Source organism: Coregonus lavaretus, assembly GCF_964263955.1.
Source record: "Coregonus lavaretus genome assembly, contig: HAP1_SCAFFOLD_47, whole genome shotgun sequence".
NCBI lineage: Eukaryota > Metazoa > Chordata > Actinopteri > Salmoniformes > Salmonidae > Coregonus > Coregonus lavaretus.
The window spans coordinates 3,485,005-3,500,195 of record NW_028161510.1 but is presented as its reverse complement, the minus strand read 5'-3'; positions in this window follow the sequence as shown (position 1 = coordinate 3,500,195).

The window sequence follows — 15,191 nt, the reverse complement described above, 5'->3', positions numbered from 1 at the left end:
ATTGAGATTTTGTGTCACTGGCCTACACAATGTCAAAGTGGAATTACGTTTTTGGAAATGTTTACAAATTCAATAAAAGCCTAAATAAGTTCAGGAGTAAAGATTTTGCTTAACAATGTCACGATCGTCGGGAACAGATGAGGACCAAGGCGCAGCGTTGCAGACGAACATACTCTTTATTAGCGATATAACGACAAACTAAACAAAACGATAACGTGACAGTCAATGGTCCAACACGAACAAGATCCCACAACCACTGTGGGCAAACAGCCTGTTTAAATGTGGTTCCCAATCAGAGACAACCAGCCACAGCTGACACTCGTTGCCTCTGATTGAGGACCACACTGGCCAACATAGAAATGGAATACATAGATCTACACACCCTGGCTCAACATAACAGTGTCCCCAGAGCCAGGGCGTGACAGTACCCCCCCCTAAAGGCGCGGACTCCGACCGCGCCAACTAAATACCACAGGGGAGGGACCGGGTGGGCACTCCGCCTTGGCGGCGGATCCGGCTCCGGGCCTGATCCCCACTCCCTCTCCAACCCCCCAAAGTACCCCTGGTCCGGTCTGGCCCCGCTGACCGGAGCTGGACAGAACACTGATGGAGCGGATTGCTCTAGCTCCGGCGTAACGCATCTGACCGGTGCCGGACCAGGCACCAGTGGAACAGGCACGGGCCGTGCCGGACTGACGACGCCCACCACTGGCTTGGTGTGGAGAACAGGCACGGGCCGTGCTGGACTGACGACGCACACCACTGGCTTGGTGTGAGGAGCAGGAGCGGGCCGAACCGGGCTGGCGACGCGCACCATTGGCTTGGTGCGGGAAGCAGGAGCGGGCTGGACCGGGCTGACGACTCGCACCCCTGGCTTGGTGCGAGTGGCAGGAACAGGCCGGACCGGGCTGGCGACGCGCACCATAGGCTTGGTGCGGGGAGCAGGAACAGGCCGGACCGGGCTGACGATACGCACCCCTGGCTTGGTGCGTGGAGCAGGAACAGGCTGGACCGGGCTGACGACTCTCACCCCTGGCTTGGGGCGAGTGGCAGGAACAGGCCGGACCGGGCTGGAGACTCGCACCATTGGCCTGGTGCGGGGAGCAGGAACAGGCCGGACCGTACTGGGGACACACCACTGGCCCTACGCAGGGATCTGGAATGGGCCGGACCGGACTGGTAACACACCCCAGTACCTCTCGCCGTGCCTCTACACCTTCCATCCCCTCTTCGACCAGTGGCCCCCGTAACCTGGCGGCCTCCTCTACCAACCTGCTGGGCCGCTCTGTCGCGGTCTCCTGCTGGCCCGTCGTCCACGGCGTTAGCCCCCCCCTAAAAAAATTCTGGGTGTCTCTCCTACCCGTGGACCAGGTCTCCATGTTCCTCGCCAGACTTTCGCCCTTCTGCTTCCAAGTCCGGCCCTTCTCTTCCTCACCCGGCTTGACCCAGTCGAGGAGGCGAAGGAGATCTGCTAGAGATCTCCCTGGCGATGGCTCCTGGACACGCTGCTTGGTCCAGTCTTGGTGGGATCTTCTGTCACGATCGTCGGGAACAGATGAGGACCAAGGCGCAGCGTTGCAGACGAACATACTCTTTATTAGCGATATAACGACAAACTAAACAAAACGATAACGTGACAGTCAATGGTCCAACACGAACAAGATCCCACAACCACTGTGGGCAAACAGCCTGTTTAAATGTGGTTCCCAATCAGAGACAACCAGCCACAGCTGACACTCGTTGCCTCTGATTGAGGACCACACTGGCCAACATAGAAATGGAATACATAGATCTACACACCCTGGCTCAACATAACAGTGTCCCCAGAGCCAGGGCGTGACAAACAATTGCACATTAACATTAATTAATTGCATGGACTCACTCTGTGTGCAATAATAGTGTTTAACATGATTTTAGAATGAATAGCTCATCTCTGCCCAATAATTGTGCACACATACAGTGAGGGAAAAAACTATTTGATCCCCTGCTGATTTTGTATGTTTAATACTTATTTCCCTCATTAAAATGCAATTCAATTTATTACATTTTTGACATGCGTTTTTCTGGATTTTTTTGTTGTTATTCTGTCTCTCACTGTTCAAATAAACCTACCATTAAAACAATAGACTGATCATTTCTTTTTCAGTGGGCAAACGTACAAAATCAGCAGGGGATCAAATACTTTTTTCCCTCACTGTATCAACAACAACACTAATAATAATCATAATCATAATATTAATAATATCAACAACAATGTTTTATCCTATATCCTATTTATTGTCCTTTGGTCTGATGAGTCCAAATTGGAGATTTTTGGTTCAAACTGCCGTGTCTTTGTGAGACGCAGAGTAGGTGAACGGATGATCTTCGCATGTGTGGTTCCCACCGTGAAGCATGGAGGAGGAGGTGTGGTGAACGGATGATCTCCGCATGTGTGGTTCCCACTGTGAAACATGGAGGAGGAGGTGTGGTGAACGGATGATCTCCGCATGTGTGGTTCCCACCGTGAAGCATGGAGGAGGAGGTGTGGTGGTGACTCCTGAGTGGCGCAGTGGTCTAAGGCACTGCATTGCAGTGCTAGCTGTGCCACTAGAGATCCTGGTTCGAGTCCAGGCTCTGTCGCAGCCGGCCGCGACCGGGAGACCCATGGGCGGTGCACAATTGGTCCAGCGTCGTCCAAGGTAGGAGAGGGTTTGGCCGGCAGGGATGTGGGTTTGTTTCCCACAGGGGGGCCAGTATGAAAAAAAAAACATGAATGCATTCACTAACTGTAAGTCTCTCTGGATAAGAGCGTCTGCTAAATATGTAAAATGTGGTGTGGGGGTGCTTTGCTGGTGACACTGTCAGTGATTTATTTAGAATTCAAGGCACACTTAACCAGCATGGCTACCACAGCATTCTGCAGCGATACTCCATTCCATCTGGTTTGCGCTTAGTCGGACTATCATTTGTTTTTCAACTGGACAATGACCCAACACACCTCCAGGCTGTGTAAGGGCTATTTGACCAAGAAGGAGAGTGATGGAGTGCTGCATCAGATGACATGGCCTCCACAAACCCCCGACCTCAACCCAATTGAGATGGTTTGGGATGAGTTGAACCGCAGAGTGAAGGAGAAGCAGCCAACAAGTGCTCAGCATATGTGGGAACTACTTCGAGACTGTTGGAAAAGCATTCCAGGTGAAGCTGGTTGAGAGAATGCCAAGAGTGTGCAAAATTGTCATCAAGGCAAAGGGTGGCTACTTTGAAGAATCTCAAATATAAAATATATTTTGATTTGTTTAACACTTTTTTGGTTACTACGTGATTCCATATGTGTTATTTCATAGTTTTGATGTCTTCACTATTACTCTACAATGTAGAAAATAGTAAAAATAAAGAAAAACCCTTGAATGAGTAGGTGTGGTACTGTGCATCTACAGTATGTATTGTTACACCATGTAGGAGCAGTATAGACCTAGTCTGTTCATTATATACATCTATATGATGTATTGTTACACCATGTTGTGCCAAAATACCAGCAACAGTGTGTGAAAACCTTGTGAAGACTTACAGAAAACGTTTGACCTGTGACATTGCCAACAAAGGGAATATAACAAAGTATTGAGAAACTTTTGTTATTGACCAAATACTTATTTTCCACCATAATTTGCAAATAAATTCATTAAAAATCCTACAATGTGATTTTCTGGATTTTTTTCTCTCAATTTGTCTGTCATAGTTGACGTGTACCTATGATGAAAATTACAGGCCTCTCTCAACTTTTTAAGTGGGAGAACTTGCACAATTAGTGGCTGACTAAATACTTTTTTCCCCACTGTACATTATGTATTGTTACACCATGTAGGAACAGTATAGAGCTAGTCTGTTCATTATATACATCTATATGATGTATTGTTACACCATGTAGGAGCAGTATAGACCTAGTCTGTTCATTATATACATCTATATGATGTATTGTTACACCATGTAGGAGCAGTATAGACCTAGTCTGTTCATTATATACATCTATATGATGTATTGTTACACCATGTAGGAGCAGTATAGACCTAGTCTGTTCATTATATACATCTATATGATGTATTGTTACACCATGTAGGAGCAGTATAGAGCTAGTCTGTTCATTATATACAGTGGGGAAAAAAATTATTTAGTCAGCCACCAATTGTGCAAGTTCTCCCACTTAAAAAGATGAGAGAGGCCTGTAATTTTCATCATAGGTACACGTCAACTATGACAGACAAAATGAGACATTTTTTTCCAGAAAATCACATTGTAGGATTTTAATGAATTTATTTGCAAATTATGGTGGAAAATAAGTATTTGGTCAATAACAAAAATTTCTCAATACTTTGTTATATACCCTTTGTTGGCAATGACACAGGTCAAACGTTTCCTGTAAGTCTTCACAAGGTTTTCACACACTGTTGCTGGTATTTTGGCCCATTCCTCCATGCAGATCTCCTCTAGAGCAGTGATGTTTTGGGGCTGTCGCTGGGCAACACAGACTTTCAACTCCCTCCAAAGATTTTCTATGGGGTTGAGATCTGGAGACTGGCTAGGCCACTCCAGGACCTTGAAATGCTTCTTACGAAGCCACTCCTTCGTTGCCCGGGCGGTGTGTTTGGGATCATTGTCATGCTGAAAGACCCAGCCACATTTCATCTTCAATGCCCTTGCTGATGGAAGGTTTTCACTCAAAATCTCACAATACATGGCCCCATTCATTCTTTCCTTTACACGGATCAGTCGTCCTGGTCCCTTTGCAGAAAAACAGCCCCAAAGCATGATGTTTCCACCCCCATGCTTCACAGTAGGTATGGTGTTCTTTGGATGCAACTAAGCGTTCTTTGTCCTCCAAACACGACGAGTTGAGTTTTTACCAAAATGTTATATTTTGGTTTCATCTGATATTCTCCCAATCCTCTTCTGGATCATCCAAATGCACTCTAGCAAACTTCAGACGGGCCTGGACATGTACTGGCTTAAGCAGGGGGACACGTCTGGCACTGCAGGATTTGAGTCCCTGGCGGCGTAGTGTGTTACTGATGGAGGCTTTGTTACTTTGGTCCCAGCTCTCTGCAGGTCATTCACTAGGTCCCCCCGTGTGGTTCTGGGATTTTTGCTCACCGTTCTTGTGATCATTTTGACCCCACGGGGTGAGATCTTGCGTGGAGCCCCAGATCGAGGGAGATTATCAGTGGTCTTGTATGTCTTCCATTTCCTAATAATTGCTCCCACAGTTAATTTCTTCAAACCAAGCTGCTTACCTATTGCAGATTCAGTCTTCCCAGCCTGGTGCAGGTCTACAATTTTGTTTCTGGTGTCCTTTGACAGCTCTTTGGTCTTGGCCATAGTGGAGTTTGGAGTGTGACTGTTTGAGGTTGTGGACAGGTGTCTTTTATCCTGATAACAAGTTCAAACAGGTGCCATTAATACAGGTAACGAGTGGAGGACAGAGGAGCCTCTTAAAGAAGAAGTTACAGGTCTGTGAGAGCCAGAAATCTTGCTTGTTTGTAGGTGACCAAATACTTATTTTCCACCATAATTTGCAAATAAATTCATTAAAAATCCTACAATGTGATTTTCTGGATTTTTTCCCCTCAATTTGTCTGTCATAGTTGACGTGTACCTATGATGAAAATTACAGGCCTCTCTCATCTTTTTAAGTGGGAGAACTTGCACAATTAGTGGCTGACTAAATACTTTTTTTCCCCCACTGTACATCTACATGATGTATTGTTACACCATGTAGGAGCAGTATAGATCTAGCTGCTTATTTTATTATTATCTGTTTGTTTGACTGAATTAATCAGAAATTGCCTTAAATGCAGATGTGTAGTAGATGTAAGTTTGATTCTCACTGATCAAAAAATGCACTAATCAATCAACACATGCATCTGTTTGTTAGTCTCAATTTAATATTATTATTTAATAATAAAATAAAATAAAACGTTTTGTCATGGAAAAACATAACCTTCCCCCAAGTGCGTCAGCACGCCTGTCTGCAGATGACGATGTGCGTCTTTCAGGCGACGCTGCTAGTGTGACGTATAATCTAGTGGACGGAACACTTCTTCAACAACAACAACAGCTAGTCAGACACCTCGGTAGCCAACATAGCTGAAAGATTCAAGCTGTTTACACTGTTTCAGTGTATATTAGCCACTATGTTTTAAACACACTTCTGTCGGCTTATGCCGTTTAGCTAGTTACCCCCTTTAATTTAATATTTACCTTGCTAGTAGCTAGTAGCTGGATAGCTAACATCCCCGACCATGAGCTCACTAAACTACTCTCCTCCTGCTAAAGAAGAGGAGGTCTGCTGGACGGAGAAAGAAGCTCTAGTGAAAGAGGAGGAGGAAGAGGAGGATGTTACAATACAAAAACAAGTAGAGGGTGAGGCTGTTACCGTGAAAGAAGAAGAGAAAGACGTTACAGTGAAAGAAGAGGAAGACGCGTTCAGAGTGAAAGAGGAGGAGGATGTTACTGAGAAAGAAGAGGGTGAGGAGGCGACTGGGGATCTGATTAACAACAGTAAGAACTATCTTGAAAACGGGCACAAACTGTCTGCAGTTGTTGAACTGATGCGGGGGTAATGAAACTGTATTTCACTGAAGTCCTACACTTTATTACGTTGTTTATAGTGTAGGAATTGATGCTACACTGTAAAATGTGTACAGGGTTGGGTAGCCGAATCCACTAATTTGAAGGGGTGTCCTAATATTGAGTTACCCTCAGAACAGCCTCAATTCATCGTGGGCACAACCTCTACAAGGTGTCGAAAGCGTTCCACAGGGATGCTGGCCCATGTTAATATGCCATTTAGCAGACGCTTTTATCCAAAGCGACTTACAGTCATGTGTGCGTACATTTGTACGTATGGGTGGTCCCGGGGGATCGAACCCACTACCCTGGCGTTACAAGCGCCATGCTCTACCAGCTGAGCTACAGAGGACCATGTTGACTCCAATGCTTCCCACAGTTGTGTCAAGTTGGCTGGATGTCCTTTGGGTGGTGGACCGTTCTTGATACACACGGGAAACTGTTGAGCGTGAAAAACCCCAGAGGCGTTGCAGTTCTTGAAAAAAACCGCTGCGCCTGGCACCCACTACCGTACCCCATTCAAAGGCACTTAAATCTTTTGTCTTGCCCATTCACCCTCTGAATGGCACACACACACACAATCCATGTCTCAATTGTCTCAAGGCTTAAAGACTTCTACACTGATTGAAGTATTACTAGTCGATCACCAGACATTTCTGTTAAAAAAACAACAACGATAAAATCTTGCGTTCCTATTTTTATTTATTCGTAGCTTTATTTATTTATAGCTCAGATCAGTGTCCTCCAGCCATAGAGCCAATCAGATAGCTCAGATCAGTGTCCTCCAGCCATAGAGCCAATCAGATAGCTCAGATCAGTGTCCTCCAGCCATAGAGCCAATCAGATAGCTCAGATCAGTGTCCTCCAGCCATAGAGCCAATCAGATAGCTCAGATCAGTGTCCTCCAGCCATAGAGCCAATCAGATAGCTCAGATCAGTGTCCTCCAGCCATAGAGCCAATCAGATAGCTCAGATCAGTGTCCTCCAGCCATAGAGCCAATCAGATAGCTCAGATCAGTGTCCTCCAGCCATAGAGCCAATCAGATAGCTCAGATCAGTGTCCTCCAGCCATAGAGCCAATCAGATAGCTCAGATCAGTGTCCTCCAGCCATAGAGCCAATCAGATAGCTCAGATCAGTGTCCTCCAGCCATAGAGCCAATCAGATAGCTCAGATCAGTGTCCTCCAGCCATAGAGCCAATCAGATAGCTCAGATCAGTGTCCTCCAGCCATAGAGCCAATCAGATAGCTCAGATCAGTGTCCTCCAGCCATAGAGCCAATCAGATAGCTCAGATCAGTGTCCTCCAGCCATAGAGCCAATCAGATAGCTCAGATCAGTGTCCTCCAGCCATAGAGCCAATCAGATAGCTCAGATCAGTGTCCTCCAGCCATAGAGCCAATCAGATAGCTCAGATCAGTGTCCTCCAGCCATAGAGCCAATCAGATAGCTCAGATCAGTGTCCTCCAGCCATAGAGCCAATCAGATAGCTCAGATCAGTGTCCTCCAGCCATAGAGCCAATCAGATAGCTCAGATCAGTGTCCTCCAGCCATAGAGCCAATCAGATAGCTCAGATCAGTGTCCTCCAGCCATAGAGCCAATCAGATAGCTCAGATCAGTGTCCTCCAGCCATAGAGCCAATCAGATAGCTCAGATCAGTGTCCTCCAGCCATAGAGCCAATCAGATAGCTCAGATCAGTGTCCTCCAGCCATAGAGCCAATCAGATAGCTCAGATCAGTGTCCTCCAGCCATAGAGCCAATCAGATAGCTCAGATCAGTGTCCTCCAGCCATAGAGCCAATCAGATAGCTCAGATCAGTGTCCTCCAGCCATAGAGCCAATCAGATAGCTCAGATCAGTGTCCTCCAGCCATAGAGCCAATCAGATAGCTAAGATCAGTGTCCTCCAGCCATAGAGCCAATCAGATAGCTAAGATCAGTGTCCTCCAGCCATAGAGCCAATCAGATAGCTCAGATCAGTGTCCTCCAGCCATAGAGCCAATCAGATAGCTCAGATCAGTGTCCTCCAGCCATAGAGCCAATCAGATAGCTTAGATCAGTGTCCTCCAGCCATAGAGCCAATCAGATAGCTCAGATCAGTGTCCTCCAGCCATAGAGCCAATCAGATAGCTCAGATCAGTGTCCTCCAGCCATAGACTGTAAAAAGAAAATAACTAAATAACTAACTAAATAACTAACTAAATAACTAAAATGGAAGATTAGATCTGAAGCTCTACATTATTATTATTAAGTCTTTTTTAAAGAGGAAATGTTGTGAAAACTGACTTCAGGTTATTGAGGGATCGAGTCTAGATTAAACGTCATAGGAAGTTTTTATAATGTGGAGGTTTCATTCAGGTCTCTGTTTAACTAGATACTTGATGTTTGTCTTTGACAGGAAAGAGACCTTCAGCGGAACCAGACTCCGAGACGTCCAAACCAGCGGGACGACATCACTGTTCCCAGTGTGGAAAGAGTTTTACTCAGTTAGGGAGCCTGAAAACACACAAGAGAATACACACAGGAGAGAAGCCTTACCGCTGTTCCCAGTGTGGAAAGAGTTTTAGGTGGTTAGGGAGTGTGGAAAGGCATGAGAGGACACACACAGGAGAAAAGCCTTTCCAATGTTCCCATTGTGGAAAGAGTTGTACCCAGTTAGGGAGCCTGAAGGAGCATGAGAGAATACACACAGGAGAAAAGCCTTACCACTGTTCCCATTGTGGAACGAGTTTTTCCCAGTTAGGAAACCTGAACCAGCATGAGAGGACACACACAGGAAAAAAGACCTACCACTGCTCCCAGTGTGGAAAGCGATTTACCCGGTTATGGAACCTGAAAGACCATGAAAAAATACATACAAATACTCAGGAGGAGAAGACATACCACTGCTCTCATTGTGGAAAGACATTTTCCCAGTCAGAAGACCTGAAAACACATGAGAGAATTGAAAGGCTGTGTTCTGACTTATGTTTTTGACTCGAGAATTTGCGTTTTTGTCAGGGCCGTCAGACTTGTGTTAACGTTTTGTAATTTTAGTGCACAATTGTTTTATTTATTGCGATTAATCACATTGGTCTGAAAGCTTTGAAAATACAGTGAAAGCATCCATCGAGATTAAATAAAGTGTGCTTTCTCAATGTAACACATTTTTTGACACATACGTATTATGACACCTCCGCTGTGGGGCTCTATGGAGTCATAATATCCATAAAAACAATCTGTCAAACAGGGAAATGGTTCCAATCGCTTTTTCCACCATTCATTTTTTCCCATAGGGGATTTTAAAACCACTTAAAATAAGGGCTGTGTTTCGTGTAGGCTTACCCTGGCGTGACGTTTTGATAACCCTGTAAATCTCTCTCGGACAAGGTGACTTTTATCAATATATTCGGCTCTGTTTACTCTGATTCGAAAATGCTAATTAGCAACAAAGTAGACGACACGCAAGACTACAAATCCCTGCAGGTCGTCTCTAGCTGACACATTTGCTAACAGGTATTGTGTCAATTTAAAACTTGCACAAGACAGACAGTTCACAGAATTGTCCATTATGGGGTATTCTGTGTAGATTGATGAGGGGATTTAAAAAAAAAATCCATTTTAGAATAAGGCTGTAACGTAACAAAATGTGGAAAAAGTGAAGGGGGTCTCAATACTTTACGAATGCACTGTTCACCACTGGCAGACTTTTCTACCAAATCAAAATCAAATGTTATTTGCCACATACACGTGTTTAACAGATGTTATTGCGGGTGTAGTGAAATGCTTGTGCTTCTAGCTCAGACAGTGCAGTAATATCTAACAAGTAATGTGCTAGTGATGGCTATTTAACAATCAATTTTCAATCAATTTTATTTTATATAGCCCTTCTTACATCAGCTAATATCTCGAAGTGCTGTACAGAAACCCAGCCTAAAACCCCAAACAGCTAGTAATGCAGGTGTAGAAGCAGTCTGATGGCCTTGAGATAGAAGCTGTTTTTCATTCTCTCAGTCCCAGCTTTGATGCACCTGTACTGACCAGGCAGTGGCTCGGGTGGTTGATGTCCTTGACGATCTTTTTGGCCTTCCTGTGACATCAACTGCTGTAGGTGTCCTGGAGGGCAGGTAGTTTGCCCCCGGTAATGCGTTTCGTTCGGCAGACCGCACCACCCTCAGGAGAGCCCTGCGTTTGCGGGCGGTGCAGTTGCCGTACAAGGCTGCGTGATACCCGTCGATGTGGACAGGGGGTGCACCCTCTGCTGTTTCCTGAAGTACACCATCATCTCCTTTGTTTTGTTGACGTTGACACCAATGGCAGACAATGGCAGACTTTTCTACAATTGGCAGACTTTTCTGCCATTGGCAGACTTTTCTACATTTGGCAGATTTGTACACAGTCATATGATATGTAGTATAGGAAAGTCCAATCTTAGAAGAGTACATGGGTGGAGCTATACTGTGTATCTGCAGGTGTCTATCTGGACAGAATCACTGATACAGGTCCGCCTCCATCCTCTGGTGGGATGGATAAAACGTGTTATGTCTACAGAAAAACCTAGATTCAAATAAACGTCCTATTTATCAAAGGTGCTTTTGGCTGGGGTCAAAATGACCCCAAAGGACTTTCATTTCTTAAAGTCCATATTGATTCAGAAACACTTAACCATGATTTAGATTTATTAAGAACAAGTTGATTGACAAAGTCATGAACATTTTGAAGAATTTAATAAACCACCTTTGGGCTATGATCAAAAATTCATTGATGCCCTTCCAGACTCCTTCTGCCTACCCAAGGACGTCAGAGGACAAAAATCAGTTAACCACTTAACTGAGGAACTCAATTTAACCTTGCGCAATACCCTAGATGCAGTTGCACCCCTAAAAACAAAAAACATTTGTCATAAGAAACTAGCTCCCTGGTATACAGAAAATACCCGAGCTTTGAAGCAAGCTTCCAGGAAATTGGAACGGAAATGGCGCCACACCAAACTGGAAGTCTTCCGACTAGCTTGGAAAGACAGTACCGTGCAGTACCGAAGAGCCCTCACTGCTGCTCGATCATCCTACTTTTCCAACTTAATTGAGGAAAATAAGAACAATCCAAAATTTCTTTTTGATACTGTTGCAAAGCTAACTAAAAAGCAGCATTCCCCAAGAGAGGATGGCTTTCACTTCAGCAGTGATAAATTCATGAACTTCTTTGAGGAAAAGATCATGACCATTAGAAAGCAAATTACGGACTCCTCTTTGAATCTGCGTATTCCTCCAGGGCTTAGCTGTCCTGGATCTGCACAGCTCTGCGAGGGCCTGGGATCGGGAGAGACACTTAAGTGTTTTAGTACTATATCTCTTGACACAATGATGAAAATAATCATGGCCTCTAAACCTTCAAGCTGCATACTGGATCCTATTCCTACTAAACTGCTGAAGGAGCTGCTTCCTGTGCTTGGCCCTCCTATGTTGAACATAATAAACAGCTCTCTATCCACCGGATGTGTACCAAACTCACTAAAAGTGGCAGTGATAAAGCCTCACTTGAAAAAGCCAAACCTTGACCCGGAAAATATAAAAAACTATCGGCCTATATCGAATCTTCCATTCCTCTCAAAAATTTTAGAAAAAGCTGTTGCGCAGCAACTCACTGCCTTTCTGAAGACAAACAATGTATACGAAATGCTTCAGTCTGGTTTTAGACCCCATCATAGCACTGAGACTGCACTTGTGAAGGTGGTAAATGACCTTTTAATGGCGTCAGACCGAGGCTCTGCATCTGTCCTCGTGCTACTAGACCTTAGTGCTGCCTTTGACACCATCGATCACCACATTCTTTTGGAGAGACTGGAAACCCAAATTGGTCTACACGGACAAGTTCTGGCCTGGTTTAGATCCTACCTGTCGGAAAGATATCAGTTTGTCTCTGTGAATGGTCTGTCCTCCGACAAATCAACTGGACATTTCGGTGTTCCTCAAGGTTCCGTTTTAGGACCACTATTGTTTTCACTATATATTTTACCTCTTGGGGATGTTATTCGAAAACATAATGTTAACTTTCACTGCTATGCGGATGACACACAGCTGTACATTTCAATGAAACATGGTGAAGCCCCAAAATTGCCCTCGCTAGAAGCCTGTGTTTCAGACATAAGGAAGTGGATGGCTGAAAACCTTTTACTTTTAAACTCGGACAAAACAGAGATGCTTGTTCTAGGTCCCAAGAAACAAAGATATCTTCTGTTAAATCTGACAATTCATCTTGATGGTTGTAAAGTCGTCTCAAATAAAACTGTGAAGGACCTCGGCGTTACTCTTGACCCTGATCTCTCTTTTGACGAACATATCAAGACTGTTTCAAGGACAGCTTTTTTCCATCTACGTAACATTGCAAAAATCAGAAATTTTCTGTCCAAAAATGATGCAGAAAAATTAATCCATGCATTTGTTACTTCTAGGTTAGACTACTGCAATGCTCTATTTTCCGGCTACCCGGATAAAGCACTAAATAAACTTCAGTTAGTGCTAAATACGGCTGCTAGAATCCTGACTAGAACCAAGAAATTTGATCATATTACTCCAGTGCTAGCTTCCCTACACTGGCTTCCTGTTAAGGCAAGGGCTGATTTCAAGGTTTTACTGTTAACCTATAAAGCGTTACATGGGCTTGCTCCTACCTATCTTTCCGAGTTGGTCCTGCCGTACATACCAATACGTACGCTACGGTCACAAGACGCAGGCCTCCTAATTGTCCCTAGAATTTCTAAGCAAACAGCGGGAGGCAGGGCTTTCTCCTATAGATCTCCATTTTTATGGAACAGTCTGCCTACCCATGTGAGAGACGCAGACTCGGTCTCAACCTTTAAGTCTTTACTGAAGACTTATCTCTTCAGTAGGTCATATGATTGAGTGTAGTCTGGCCCAGGAGTGTGAAGGTGAACGGAAAGGCTGGAGCAACGAACAGCCCTTGCTGTCTCTGCCAGGCCGGTTCCCCTCTCCACTGGGGTTCTCTGCCTCTAACCCTGTTGCAGGGGCTGAGTCACTGGCTTGCTGGTGCTCTTTCATGCCGTCCCTGGGAGGGGTGCGTCACTTGAGTGGGTTGAGTTACTGACGTGATCTTCCTGTCTGGGTTGGCGCCCCCCCCCTTGGTTTGTGCTGTGGTGGAGACCTCTGTGGGCTATACTCGGCCTTGTCTCAGGATTGTAAGTTGGTGGTTGGGGATATCCCTCTAGTGGTGCGGGGGCTGTGCTTTGGCTGAGTGGGTGGGGTTATATCCTTCCTGTTTGGCCCTGTCCGGGGGTTTCTTCGGATGGGGCCACAGTGTCTCCGGACCGCTCCTGTCTCAGCCTCCAGTATTTATGCTGCAGTAGTTTATGTGTCGGGGGGCTGGGGTTAGTTGGTTATACCTGGAGTACTTCTCCTGTCTTATCCAGTGTCCTGTGTGAATTTAAGTATGCTCTCTCTAATTCTCTCGTTCTCTCTTTCTCTCTGAGAACCTGAGCCCTAGGACCATACGTCAGGACTACCGGGCATGATGACACCTTGCTGTCCCCAGTCCGCCTGGCCTTGCTGCTATTCCAGTTTCAACTGTTCTGCCTGCGGCTACGAAACCCCTACCTGTCCCAGACCTGCTGTTTTCAACTCTTAATGATCGGCTATGAAAAGCCAACTGAGAGACCTGAGCCCTAGGACCATACGTCGGGACTACCGGCCGTGGTGACTCCTTGCTGTCCCCAGTCCGCCTGGCCTTGCTGCTATTCCAGTTTCAACTGTTCTGCCTGCGGTTATGGAACCCCTACCTGTCCCAGACCTGCTGTTTTCAACTCTTAATGATCGGCTATGAAAAGCCAACTGAGATTTATTCCTGATTATTATTTGACCATGCTTGTCACTTATGAACATTTTTGAACATCTTGGCATGGTTCTGTTATAATCTCCACCCGGCACAGCCAGAAGAGGACTGGCCACCCCTCATAGCCTGGTTCCTCTCTAGGTTTCTTCCTAGGTTTTCGCCTTTCTAGGGAGTTTTTCCTAGCCACCGTGCTTCTACACCTGCATTACTAGCTGTTTGGGGTTTTAGGCTGGGTTTCTGTACAGCACTTCGAGATATTAGCTGATGTAAGAAGGGCTATATAAAATAAAATTGATTGATTGATTGATTGGTTATGATTAAATTCCAATGTGTAGTGGGTGTAAAGTTTGTTTTAAATTCTCAGTCATTAAAAACGAATCAATCAACACATAGTTCTCTTTGAACGTCTTAATATAAAATTACATTTTTATAAAATAATTGAAAAATTAACTTCTGGTTCCTCAACTGCGTTTCCCACTCCAGTCAGCAGATGGCGATGCATCTTTCAGGCGATGCTGCCAGCGTGACGTATAATCTAGTGGACGGGACGCTTCTTCAACAACAACGACAGCAGGATCAGCTTGTCAGCCACCTCGGTAGCTTTCTAGCCAATACAGCTGAAACATTCACGCTCTTTACACTGTTTTGGTGTATATGAGTCGCTGTGTTTTAAAAACACTTCAGTCGTATGTACTTGTTGGCCCATTTAATTATATATTTACGTTGTTTGTCAGCTAGCTGGTTTGCTAAGTTAGCTTAGAAC